Source organism: Pleurodeles waltl, unplaced genomic scaffold, assembly GCF_031143425.1.
Source record: "Pleurodeles waltl isolate 20211129_DDA unplaced genomic scaffold, aPleWal1.hap1.20221129 scaffold_236, whole genome shotgun sequence".
NCBI lineage: Eukaryota > Metazoa > Chordata > Amphibia > Caudata > Salamandridae > Pleurodeles > Pleurodeles waltl.
Window position 1 is genome coordinate 49,676 of NW_027149942.1, and position 13,423 is coordinate 63,098.

Below are 13,423 nucleotides of genomic sequence, written 5' to 3' on the forward strand. Positions count from 1 at the left end.
ACTTCCATCTACTCAGGGCTCCTACTCACACACATCCCATACATACAGAGAACCAGATCAGGAGGATGGGTGTTCTGTTGCATCACTCCTAAAGCATGGAATGGACTCCCATTTCACACAAGAGCATTTTATTCTCTTCTTCAATTCTGCAAGAAGTTGAAGACCTGCGTTTTTAATAAACCAACCTACCTTAGACAGGGCTACACACACACACGCCTGCTCAGCGCCAGGAAACCCTTGCAGGTGATTGCGTGCCTTACAAATACCCATTACGTTACAGATGCACCCCCAGGGCTCCACCAGATGTTTCACAGCAATGGGTGTGACAGAGCATAACATGGCTGTGCCTTTATGCTTTCTTTGGTAGAAGAGAAGGACAGCATTTACCTTCATATATTGTGTGAAAAACTATACCCATGTAAATGTGATGCATTAAAAGACCACAACATTATGGTGCCTTTGTGAGTGATATTACACTTGTTAGATATAAACTGCTTTTATGAAATGTTAACCAGATGCATTTATACCTTGGTATCTTAACAAATGATATATTTTATAGTCACTCATCATTTACTGTGTTTAAGACAATTGCATTTGTAAAAACATAACTAAAATGTGCTTCCATTCCATTGTTCAAGCTGGAGTTAAGGTCTGCCAATTCCTATGTTTAATTTCAACATGAAACTTGCTTTGTTTGTGCGCTATTTTTCTTTCGTCTGCAGGTGATAGGTAAGGAAGAGAGAGTTGGGTTGCCAAGGACGAAACTTGGTAACAAGGAGCTACAAGAACGGCTCCCTTACTATATTCCTGGGCATGGATGTAATCCAAGGTGGAGCAGATGTGTTCAGAAGAGGATAAAAGTGAATTGGACATAATTCACAATGGTGTCTTGTTAGTAATTGTTTCTTTGGGTGTGATGTCAGCTACTGGAAGGCTCTGGGGTGATTAAAGTGTTGTTCAGTTAGGCAGAGATTCAGAATCTTTTTGCCCCCTTGACTAGAGTGGACTCTAAGGGAAAGATAACTCTCCTTGACTAAGTGGCAGTCGCGACTCACAGGGGTTACCAGAGGTGGGGTGGAGAGCGGGGTGTGGGGAGGCAAGGAGAATATTAACAATATTAAAAAGTTAAAAAACTAAAAACTTACCTGCTCCGTCGCACCGCTGCTCCTCCGTCAGCAGCAGGCTCCCAGCCTGCCCTGCGGCCAATCCTGACGCTGCTCAGAGAAGCGTTAGGATTGGCTGGGAGTGCCCAGCCACGGTGCTCCCAGACAGACTGGGAGCCTGTGCCTGCTCTCTCCAGCCCGGCAGCAGTGTGCCCCAGATGGCCGGCCAAACACACATGTGCACTGAGGGGAGTGCACAGTGCACTCCCCTCACTGCTCGTCACCCCCAATGCCCCACCCCTTTATAATTCTCAGTATAATGTACATGCGACATCAGCTCCCGCGAGTTTCTGTAGTGTAGTGGTTATCACGTTCGCTGCCCCCGTGAAAGGTCGCGGGTTTGAAACTGGGCGGAACCACTTTTAACACTTCCATCTACCTTGTTCTGCATTATTATTAATATCTATGACCACCTAACTTGTTCTGCATTATTAATATATATGACGAGCGATACTTCTGTGCTACAATTTTAATTGATATCATCCATATAGTAACATATTTCAAATAAACAAGATAAGCAACGCATAGATGATGTAAACTGTGCAAAAGATATTAGCTCGCTTGTAATTAGTACGGGACTGAAAATTTTAAAATAATACAAAACTAAAGAAATGAATGTTAAATTATTAAAACTACAGCAGGTTCTACCGAGATTCAAACTCAGATCGCTGGACTCAAAGTCCAGAGTGCTAACCATTACACCATGGAACCTTCCATTGACAAGCATGAGGTGCGTTAGTAGTGAAATGACAGTATCCTGTAGTGTGCACGTCTCCTTGTAAAAGTCCTGATGTTTTTCAGATGTCAGGTTATTAATGGCAAGGAACACAAGCATTGGCAAAGCCAATAGGTATCGCCTATGTGATAGCTACTGGTTTTGCCAGTGATTTAGCCATGCTGCAACATGGCTGAAAGTAAAGGAAAAAAGCTGTATATGACACAGCCAGCATTGATCACTTCATAGTGCTTTTTTTTACATTCATCCATGCTGCACTGAAGCCAGAGCTGCTGTACAATGTGGCTAAAAAAACATTCACAAAACCAATAGATCCCACATAGGCAAGATCTATTAGCTTTACCAAGGCTTGTTTGTCATCTGGAGCCATTGTGGTACTGCCATGAAAGAGCTGCCAACAATAGCCAGGCCCTGTTCATACTGCAATTCGGGTCATCATTCACACTGCTGTCAAGAAACCAGTAATGTTTTATAAAAACACAGCTGAGTGATTTGAGCTAAAAAAAAAGTGTTTGCTCCTTAAGTGCATTTTTCAGTCCGGGGGGGGGGGGGGATTACATACATTGCAGTGTTGAACCAACGCTTCTGCATTTCTGGGATGCATATGTTACACTTGTACTGATCCTGTTTTGTGATGACATTTGTGGCATATCAACGTGCTAAATAAAAAGACATTTGCGCTGACTAACCAGGGCAAATACGTTCAAATGACGATGCCCAATTGCTGTAGCATCAGTGCAGGGTATGTAATGTAGCGCCTGGGGTCTAGCTTCTATGCCCCAACCATAATCTCCCTTCTGGTGATGCGTGTCACGAGCTACACTTTATGTGGAAGCGCGAGGGATGCCTGAAGAAGTCAAAGACACGCAGGCAGCCGTGGGACTGACACTGTGCTCGAGAGCGCCTAGCAGCAGAGTTTCTAGGTGCTTCCAGGGGTGAGATGATGGCTGTCAGGCCTTTGCTGGGAGCCAGGGGGGGACGAGGAGTTTTCACAACAGATGCTTGTCTCAAAAAGGTGGGGTGGGCTAGGGCAGAGTCAGTCATGGGCAGCCTCCAAGATGGCTCACTAGTAAAGTGCCCCCTGCTGGTACCTGAGCATGACTTACAGGTCACATTCTTAAATCCGAGCCGAGTGGGCTCAACGCTTTTCCCTCACAAGGTATATAAAGTGGCTGCTATGAATACTGGTTATTTACGGTGCTATGAAGGTGACATATGGAAATAGCAAACACTTTAGAAATCAGGTCACTTTACTTTCCTTTTGTTGCACAAGAGCACAGAACCGGATGAGCAGCTCCTCACGTGCACTGTGGCTGGCCAGGGATGGACACTTTACAGAACCAGTGCTGAGCCTCTTAAGCAGAGCTGGATCTGTTCAAGTCTGTGCAAACCCTGGGCCTGCTCACAGCCTGGCAAGCTGCAGACAATGTTGGGTGCAGCCTTAAATGTGAAATCGTTCCAAGTTGCCACTGTTTGTAGTGAGTTTAACAGACACTGTCTCTGGCTTCCTTCCTGCACGAGGCCAGGTAGGAAGCAGTATCACTCCCCCCATCCTGTGTGTTAGAGAATGGTTTCCATTGCAGTGGGAGGCGGGGCCGTCCATGCCAGGTTTTCAAGGTGACCTCGGACGAGCTTAATATGTAACTGTTGTTCATTTCTGGCAATCATATATATATCTTGTGGATATCCTGCAAATCCGGCATGGATCCGACTCTACTGGACTTATGTTGGGCACCCTTGCACTAGAGCAAGGTTTTTTATGTAAAACTGGTAAGTGTTAATATTGTCATTGTTCACGCCTTCACCAATCACAGGGGGGGGCAACATGCCTGCATCCTCACCGCACACTCCCTATCATTCTTACACTGAGCGCCAAGCTTTCCAAAGTTTAAGAATCTACACAACTTTCAGCATTCCTGCTGAGTTCATTGGCCGACATACTTGTTGTGATGGTTTTGCCATTTTATTTCCTGAGCTGTACTTTTCTCAAGAAAGTTAGTTCCCATTATTTTTAATAAACCATTGAGAATGCTGAGAAATCACTTTGTGCGTCTGCGACAAGACACATTTATTTTTTTGAATTCTAAGTAAAGGTAATCAAGATGGAAAGACAATGGCTGTATGACTGACTTCAACAGAAAGCCCTCCCCCATGCTTGCTGCTGAAATATTGAGATATTAGAAAAGCACTGAAAATGTGCATTGCTAAAGCGGCATGTGTTTTCCAGAGTACGCAAATGAAGAGGAAAAGCACGCCTTGCCAATTAAAATGCAGAGTCACCCTTTGTAGTTATTGTGCGATGAGTTTCCAAAAAGTACTCCGGTGGTAGATGAAATGATGCTGATTGTAGGTTTGTGATGCTGGAGAATGAGATAGGCATCTGAAAATAAACAGCATGCATCCTGAAGACACAGCTTGATATGTGACCTCGGTCTTTAAATGCCCAGCACACATACACATGATCACCATGGGCCCCACTGCTGGCAGGTACATAACCTGAAGGCTGCAGTCACATGATGCTTCCGTCCCTTCGATAGCTCAGTTGGTAGAGCGGAGGACTGTAGTGGTGAAGCTGATATCCTTAGGTCGCTGGTTCAAATCCGGCTCGAAGGATTTTTTTTCGTATTTGCTCTTCATATTTCTTTTCACATTCTGAAATTAAAATACGCCATGTTTTGAAGCAACGACGCTAGAGCTTGACAATTGTTTTTGTCTCCCCCATTTTTCTCAGATGGCACCAAGAAGTGAATTTAGCCAGAGCAGAAATGGATGGAGGTGCAGCCGCTGATCCCAGGGATTGTCAGAGAGAGAAAAGGAGGAGTCTGTGCAGAGGAAGCTGTAAATCAGTGATACAAAGAGAGCGGCTCTTTCCTTGCACAGATGGGGTCAACACTGACATTTCTGTGGGTGCAGCGCCCCCAGCAGGGGGACAGGTAGAACAATCAGTAGGAGGTCAGGTACCAGGGAGTCATCAGTTCCTCGTTAGTATAGTGGTCAGTATCCCCGCCTGTCACGCGGGAGACCGGGGTTCAATTCCCCGACGGGGAGACTATGTTTATGACTTAACCATGTTTACACTTTAGAAATACATTTTGTTATTTGTTTCGTTTACAATCTCGACATTTTAGAAGTATTGCGATTTAATGTATATGAAGTGCACTGTATAATATGATCAGTGGCAGCATATAGAATTGTAATAAATACCAACACCGAGGCGCCTCTAGCAGAGCTGGCAGGCTTGGAAATCCAACAGAGAAAGCTTTCAACATGAAGGAATCAAGTTTTGGGAACACATTTGTACATTTTGATTTTAAGTTATGGACCACTTAGTCGACAGCGAATGTTTAATATTTACAGAAAAACAAAGTACTATGTGGTGAACAATTGGTACTGGCTGTTTTGCTTGATTATCAATTCCACGTAATCGCGTCATGGTTAATTTCAAATGTATTATAAGCTTCATCACTATTACTTTTTCTAGTTGCGCCTCTGATTTTCAACTAAAACTATATATCATCTATTCAAACAATTAGAACCAAACTGTATCTTTTTTAATAACGAACGTACTTTTCTGAAATTGGAGTGAATGCAAGTTGTAGTAACGAAGAAACGTAGGCTTCCGGGTAGTGTATTGGTTATTCATGTTTTTAGGGTCGAGCCTGCGTTGCATGCGCTCGCGCATGCGTATCGCAGCGAGACGCTTTAGTGTTTAGAAAAGGGCTCGGAGCCCTGTCAACGTCACGTCAGTGTTTTTTATTGGTACGTGGGCTTGCCTAATAAAATCCGCTTGCTTTCATTAGTCGAAGGCACGCATAGGTCATGCCTTTTCCGGTGGCTCGCCCTCCTCCAGCGCAGCGACCAAGTACAGAAAACATGCGAGGCTCGCTGTTTTCCATCGGGCTCATGGACTTCTTTTTCTCTCATTCACGAGCGCGATCTCGCTTGGCAGAAGTCGAGCACTTTACATAATTAACTTCACTTTTTCGGGTTATGTACATAAATGCACTTTTGCCCGATAGGTGAAAAGTCGGGTTAGGAGTTTACAACGCGATCAGCTGTAACATGAGCAAACGCGAGACCCGTTGCATTGCAAATGCTTGTTTTAATAGTTTGTGTCTCCGTCAAGTATTCTCCATCTATTTAATGTAAATCTATTTAATGTGCAGTATCTCTTTCTTCGTGGTCTCCATGAATGCAGTGTGTCTTCCATGTCTGGTGTTTTATTCTGGCTTTTTGTATATCTTGGTCAGTCGGCGAAAGCGTAGGTTTAAGCCTGTGTGGTGATGTCTGGTCCACACTGCTGTAAAGAGAGCAGCGACCCCCGGCGAGGCTTCTTTCAGACTAAGGGGGGAGGTGATGAGAGACCTGGACACCTGTAAAGATACCTGTGAGCTCTCCAAAACAACAGAGCCCCTCCATGGGCTCTTGGCTAGGACGTTAGACTGAAGCTCTAAAGATCCCAGGTTTCCACAGTGACTTTTTGTTTGATATCCATTACCTTCAGTGCTGAGTAGTCAAACTTTAAACCCTCTCAAACTTGGTAAAATAAAACATTACTTTAACAACATCAATCTATTTCCCTCCACATTCCAGCTTCTTTCTTTCTTCACCCCTCATTTCTTTCTGAGCCCCCTTCAGTCCGTCTTTATTTTCTTTATTGGAACAAGTTTCTCAAAGCCCTACTCAGTGTGAGTCTCAGAACTGAGAGAATACTATCACAGGCTGTAAGTTCACTGCTAAGAGGAAAGTTTTACTCCTTGTATGAAGGTCCGAAAGAGTGGAGTGCAACTTTCCACAAACTACTATTTAAATACAATCTCCCGGACCTTCCGTAACCTGAGTCTAGACAGAAATATTTAGAATTCTTCTCTGAAAAAGTGGCAACCCTCCTGCAGGGCTTGAAAGCAGACAATACTCATCATTAGAATCCACAGCCAGCAACACTAGAAAACTGCCACTCATGACCAAGTTAGCAGCAAGTTGGGCCACGGGGATGCTCTCTATGCTTGAAACATCAGATAACTCACTAGAAAACTACCTGGAATTTGGCACCCAGACTCATCCTCAACCTCCCGCTCTGAATTCACATCTCACCATACCTCAGAGAGCTCCACTGTCTCCCGAAACAGAAATGAACTAATTTCAAACACCTTACATACACATTCAAGGCACAACACAACGTAGGCCCCACCTACTTGACCAGTTGCTTCTCTTTCCACAACCACCAAGAGACTTCCATCTACTCAGGGCTCCTACTCACACACATCCCATACATACAGAGAACCAGATCAGGAGGATGGGTGTTCTGTTGCATCACTCCTAAAGCATGGAATGGACTCCCATTTCACACAAGAGCATTTTATTCTCTTCTTCAATTCTGCAAGAAGTTGAAGACCTGCGTTTTTAATAAACCAACCTACCTTAGACAGGGCTACACACACACACGCCTGCTCAGCGCCAGGAAACCCTTGCAGGTGATTGCGTGCCTTACAAATACCCATTACGTTACAGATGCACCCCCAGGGCTCCACCAGATGTTTCACAGCAATGGGTGTGACAGAGCATAACATGGCTGTGCCTTTATGCTTTCTTTGGTAGAAGAGAAGGACAGCATTTACCTTCATATATTGTGTGAAAAACTATACCCATGTAAATGTGATGCATTAAAAGACCACAACATTATGGTGCCTTTGTGAGTGATATTACACTTGTTAGATATAAACTGCTTTTATGAAATGTTAACCAGATGCATTTATACCTTGGTATCTTAACAAATGATATATTTTATAGTCACTCATCATTTACTGTGTTTAAGACAATTGCATTTGTAAAAACATAACTAAAATGTGCTTCCATTCCATTGTTCAAGCTGGAGTTAAGGTCTGCCAATTCCTATGTTTAATTTCAACATGAAACTTGCTTTGTTTGTGCGCTATTTTTCTTTCGTCTGCAGGTGATAGGTAAGGAAGAGAGAGTTGGGTTGCCAAGGACGAAACTTGGTAACAAGGAGCTACAAGAACGGCTCCCTTACTATATTCCTGGGCATGGATGTAATCCAAGGTGGAGCAGATGTGTTCAGAAGAGGATAAAAGTGAATTGGACATAATTCACAATGGTGTCTTGTTAGTAATTGTTTCTTTGGGTGTGATGTCAGCTACTGGAAGGCTCTGGGGTGATTAAAGTGTTGTTCAGTTAGGCAGAGATTCAGAATCTTTTTGCCCCCTTGACTAGAGTGGACTCTAAGGGAAAGATAACTCTCCTTGACTAAGTGGCAGTCGCGACTCACAGGGGTTACCAGAGGTGGGGTGGAGAGCGGGGTGTGGGGAGGCAAGGAGAATATTAACAATATTAAAAAGTTAAAAAACTAAAAACTTACCTGCTCCGTCGCACCGCTGCTCCTCCGTCAGCAGCAGGCTCCCAGCCTGCCCTGCGGCCAATCCTGACGCTGCTCAGAGAAGCGTTAGGATTGGCTGGGAGTGCCCAGCCACGGTGCTCCCAGACAGACTGGGAGCCTGTGCCTGCTCTCTCCAGCCCGGCAGCAGTGTGCCCCAGATGGCCGGCCAAACACACATGTGCACTGAGGGGAGTGCACAGTGCACTCCCCTCACTGCTCGTCACCCCCAATGCCCCACCCCTTTATAATTCTCAGTATAATGTACATGCGACATCAGCTCCCGCGAGTTTCTGTAGTGTAGTGGTTATCACGTTCGCTGCCCCCGTGAAAGGTCGCGGGTTTGAAACTGGGCGGAAACACTTTTAACACTTCCATCTACCTTGTTCTGCATTATTATTAATATCTATGACCACCTAACTTGTTCTGCATTATTAATATATATGACGAGCGATACTTCTGTGCTACAATTTTAATTGATATCATCCATATAGTAACATATTTCAAATAAACAAGATAAGCAACGCATAGATGATGTAAACTGTGCAAAAGATATTAGCTCGCTTGTAATTAGTACGGGACTGAAAATTTTAAAATAATACAAAACTAAAGAAATGAATGTTAAATTATTAAAACTACAGCAGGTTCTACCGAGATTCAAACTCAGATCGCTGGACTCAAAGTCCAGAGTGCTAACCATTACACCATGGAACCTTCCATTGACAAGCATGAGGTGCGTTAGTAGTGAAATGACAGTATCCTGTAGTGTGCACGTCTCCTTGTAAAAGTCCTGATGTTTTTCAGATGTCAGGTTATTAATGGCAAGGAACACAAGCATTGGCAAAGCCAATAGGTATCGCCTATGTGATAGCTACTGGTTTTGCCAGTGATTTAGCCATGCTGCAACATGGCTGAAAGTAAAGGAAAAAAGCTGTATATGACACAGCCAGCATTGATCACTTCATAGTGCTTTTTTTTACATTCATCCATGCTGCACTGAAGCCAGAGCTGCTGTACAATGTGGCTAAAAAAACATTCACAAAACCAATAGATCCCACATAGGCAAGATCTATTAGCTTTACCAAGGCTTGTTTGTCATCTGGAGCCATTGTGGTACTGCCATGAAAGAGCTGCCAACAATAGCCAGGCCCTGTTCATACTGCAATTCGGGTCATCATTCACACTGCTGTCAAGAAACCAGTAATGTTTTATAAAAACACAGCTGAGTGATTTGAGCTAAAAAAAAAGTGTTTGCTCCTTAAGTGCATTTTTCAGTCCGGGGGGGGGGGGGGGGGGATTACATACATTGCAGTGTTGAACCAACGCTTCTGCATTTCTGGGATGCATATGTTACACTTGTACTGATCCTGTTTTGTGATGACATTTGTGGCATATCAACGTGCTAAATAAAAAGACATTTGCGCTGACTAACCAGGGCAAATACGTTCAAATGACGATGCCCAATTGCTGTAGCATCAGTGCAGGGTATGTAATGTAGCGCCTGGGGTCTAGCTTCTATGCCCCAACCATAATCTCCCTTCTGGTGATGCGTGTCACGAGCTACACTTTATGTGGAAGCGCGAGGGATGCCTGAAGAAGTCAAAGACACGCAGGCAGCCGTGGGACTGACACTGTGCTCGAGAGCGCCTAGCAGCAGAGTTTCTAGGTGCTTCCAGGGGTGAGATGATGGCTGTCAGGCCTTTGCTGGGAGCCAGGGGGGGACGAGGAGTTTTCACAACAGATGCTTGTCTCAAAAAGGTGGGGTGGGCTAGGGCAGAGTCAGTCATGGGCAGCCTCCAAGATGGCTCACTAGTAAAGTGCCCCCTGCTGGTACCTGAGCATGACTTACAGGTCACATTCTTAAATCCGAGCCGAGTGGGCTCAACGCTTTTCCCTCACAAGGTATATAAAGTGGCTGCTATGAATACTGGTTATTTACGGTGCTATGAAGGTGACATATGGAAATAGCAAACACTTTAGAAATCAGGTCACTTTACTTTCCTTTTGTTGCACAAGAGCACAGAACCGGATGAGCAGCTCCTCACGTGCACTGTGGCTGGCCAGGGATGGACACTTTACAGAACCAGTGCTGAGCCTCTTAAGCAGAGCTGGATCTGTTCAAGTCTGTGCAAACCCTGGGCCTGCTCACAGCCTGGCAAGCTGCAGACAATGTTGGGTGCAGCCTTAAATGTGAAATCGTTCCAAGTTGCCACTGTTTGTAGTGAGTTTAACAGACACTGTCTCTGGCTTCCTTCCTGCACGAGGCCAGGTAGGAAGCAGTATCACTCCCCCCATCCTGTGTGTTAGAGAATGGTTTCCATTGCAGTGGGAGGCGGGGTCGTCCATGCCAGGTTTTCAAGGTGACCTCGGACGAGCTTAATATGTAACTGTTGTTCATTTCTGGCAATCATATATATATCTTGTGGATATCCTGCAAATCCGGCATGGATCCGACTCTACTGGACTTATGTTGGGCACCCTTGCACTAGAGCAAGGTTTTTTATGTAAAACTGGTAAGTGTTAATATTGTCATTGTTCACGCCTTCACCAATCACAGGGGGGGGCAACATGCCTGCATCCTCACCGCACACTCCCTATCATTCTTACACTGAGCGCCAAGCTTTCCAAAGTTTAAGAATCTACACAACTTTCAGCATTCCTGCTGAGTTCATTGGCCGACATACTTGTTGTGATGGTTTTGCCATTTTATTTCCTGAGCTGTACTTTTCTCAAGAAAGTTAGTTCCCATTATTTTTAATAAACCATTGAGAATGCTGAGAAATCACTGTGTGCGTCTGCGACAAGACACATTTATTTTTTTGAATTCTAAGTAAAGGTAATCAAGATGGAAAGACAATGGCTGTATGACTGACTTCAACAGAAAGCCCTCCCCCATGCTTGCTGCTGAAATATTGAGATATTAGAAAAGCACTGAAAATGTGCATTGCTAAAGCGGCATGTGTTTTCCAGAGTACGCAAATGAAGAGGAAAAGCACGCCTTGCCAATTAAAATGCAGAGTCACCCTTTGTAGTTATTGTGCGATGAGTTTCCAAAAAGTACTCCGGTGGTAGATGAAATGATGCTGATTGTAGGTTTGTGATGCTGGAGAATGAGATAGGCATCTGAAAATAAACAGCATGCATCCTGAAGACACAGCTTGATATGTGACCTCGGTCTTTAAATGCCCAGCACACATACACATGATCACCATGGGCCCCACTGCTGGCAGGTACATAACCTGAAGGCTGCAGTCACATGATGCTTCCGTCCCTTCGATAGCTCAGTTGGTAGAGCGGAGGACTGTAGTGGTGAAGCTGATATCCTTAGGTCGCTGGTTCAAATCCGGCTCGAAGGATTTTTTTTCGTATTTGCTCTTCATATTTCTTTTCACATTCTGAAATTAAAATACGCCATGTTTTGAAGCAACGACGCTAGAGCTTGACAATTGTTTTTGTCTCCCCCATTTTTCTCAGATGGCACCAAGAAGTGAATTTAGCCAGAGCAGAAATGGATGGAGGTGCAGCCGCTGATCCCAGGGATTGTCAGAGAGAGAAAAGGAGGAGTCTGTGCAGAGGAAGCTGTAAATCAGTGATACAAAGAGAGCGGCTCTTTCCTTGCACAGATGGGGTCAACACTGACATTTCTGTGGGTGCAGCGCCCCCAGCAGGGGGACAGGTAGAACAATCAGTAGGAGGTCAGGTACCAGGGAGTCATCAGTTCCTCGTTAGTATAGTGGTCAGTATCCCCGCCTGTCACGCGGGAGACCGGGGTTCAATTCCCCGACGGGGAGACTATGTTTATGACTTAACCATGTTTACACTTTAGAAATACATTTTGTTATTTGTTTCGTTTACAATCTCGACATTTTAGAAGTATTGCGATTTAATGTATATGAAGTGCACTGTATAATATGATCAGTGGCAGCATATAGAATTGTAATAAATACCAACACCGAGGCGCCTCTAGCAGAGCTGGCAGGCTTGGAAATCCAACAGAGAAAGCTTTCAACATGAAGGAATCAAGTTTTGGGAACACATTTGTACATTTTGATTTTAAGTTATGGACCACTTAGTCGACAGCGAATGTTTAATATTTACAGAAAAACAAAGTACTATGTGGTGAACAATTGGTACTGGCTGTTTTGCTTGATTATCAATTCCACGTAATCGCGTCATGGTTAATTTCAAATGTATTATAAGCTTCATCACTATTACTTTTTCTAGTTGCGCCTCTGATTTTCAACTAAAACTATATATCATCTATACAAACAATTAGAACCAAACTGTATCTTTTTTAATAACGAACGTACTTTTCTGAAATTGGAGTGAATGCAAGTTGTAGTAACGAAGAAACGTAGGCTTCCGGGTAGTGTATTGGTTATTCATGTTTTTAGGGTCGAGCCTGCGTTGCATGCGCTCGCGCATGCGTATCGCAGCGAGACGCTTTAGTGTTTAGAAAAGGGCTCGGAGCCCTGTCAACGTCACGTCAGTGTTTTTTATTGGTACGTGGGCTTGCCTAATAAAATCCGCTTGCTTTCATTAGTCGAAGGCACGCATAGGTCATGCCTTTTCCGGTGGCTCGCCCTCCTCCAGCGCAGCGACCAAGTACAGAAAACATGCGAGGCTCGCTGTTTTCCATCGGGCTCATGGACTTCTTTTTCTCTCATTCACGAGCGCGATCTCGCTTGGCAGAAGTCGAGCACTTTACATAATTAACTTCACTTTTTCGGGTTATGTACATAAATGCACTTTTGCCCGATAGGTGAAAAGTCGGGTTAGGAGTTTACAACGCGATCAGCTGTAACATGAGCAAACGCGAGACCCGTTGCATTGCAAATGCTTGTTTTAATAGTTTGTGTCTCCGTCAAGTATTCTCCATCTATTTAATGTAAATCTATTTAATGTGCAGTATCTCTTTCTTCGTGGTCTCCATGAATGCAGTGTGTCTTCCATGTCTGGTGTTTTATTCTGGCTTTTTGTATATCTTGGTCAGTCGGCGAAAGCGTAGGTTTAAGCCTGTGTGGTGATGTCTGGTCCACACTGCTGTAAAGAGAGCAGCGACCCCCGGCGAGGCTTCTTTCAGACTAAGGGGGGAGGTGATGAGAGACCTGGACACCTGTAAAGATACCTGTG

The 13,423-nt window shown here is 44.4% G+C and overlaps 4 non-coding genes across 4 annotated transcripts; all 4 read left to right on the forward strand.

Annotated features, from left to right (window-relative positions):
* The first annotated feature begins 4,426 nt into the window (after window positions 1-4,426).
* TRNAY-GUA (transfer RNA tyrosine (anticodon GUA)) lies at window positions 4,427-4,512 on the forward strand. The gene is given in 2 exon segments: window positions 4,427-4,463; window positions 4,477-4,512. It is a non-coding gene; the product is annotated as a tRNA-Tyr (tRNA).
* Window positions 4,513-4,875: 363 nt separating this feature from the next.
* TRNAD-GUC (transfer RNA aspartic acid (anticodon GUC)) lies at window positions 4,876-4,947 on the forward strand. The gene has a single exon. It is a non-coding gene; the product is annotated as a tRNA-Asp (tRNA).
* A 6,613-nt stretch (window positions 4,948-11,560) lies between these two features.
* TRNAY-GUA (transfer RNA tyrosine (anticodon GUA)) lies at window positions 11,561-11,646 on the forward strand. Its single transcript is given in 2 exon segments — window positions 11,561-11,597; window positions 11,611-11,646. It is a non-coding gene; the product is annotated as a tRNA-Tyr (tRNA).
* A 363-nt stretch (window positions 11,647-12,009) lies between these two features.
* Window positions 12,010-12,081, forward strand: TRNAD-GUC (transfer RNA aspartic acid (anticodon GUC)). The gene has a single exon. It is a non-coding gene; the product is annotated as a tRNA-Asp (tRNA).
* Window positions 12,082-13,423: the final 1,342 nt, after the last annotated feature.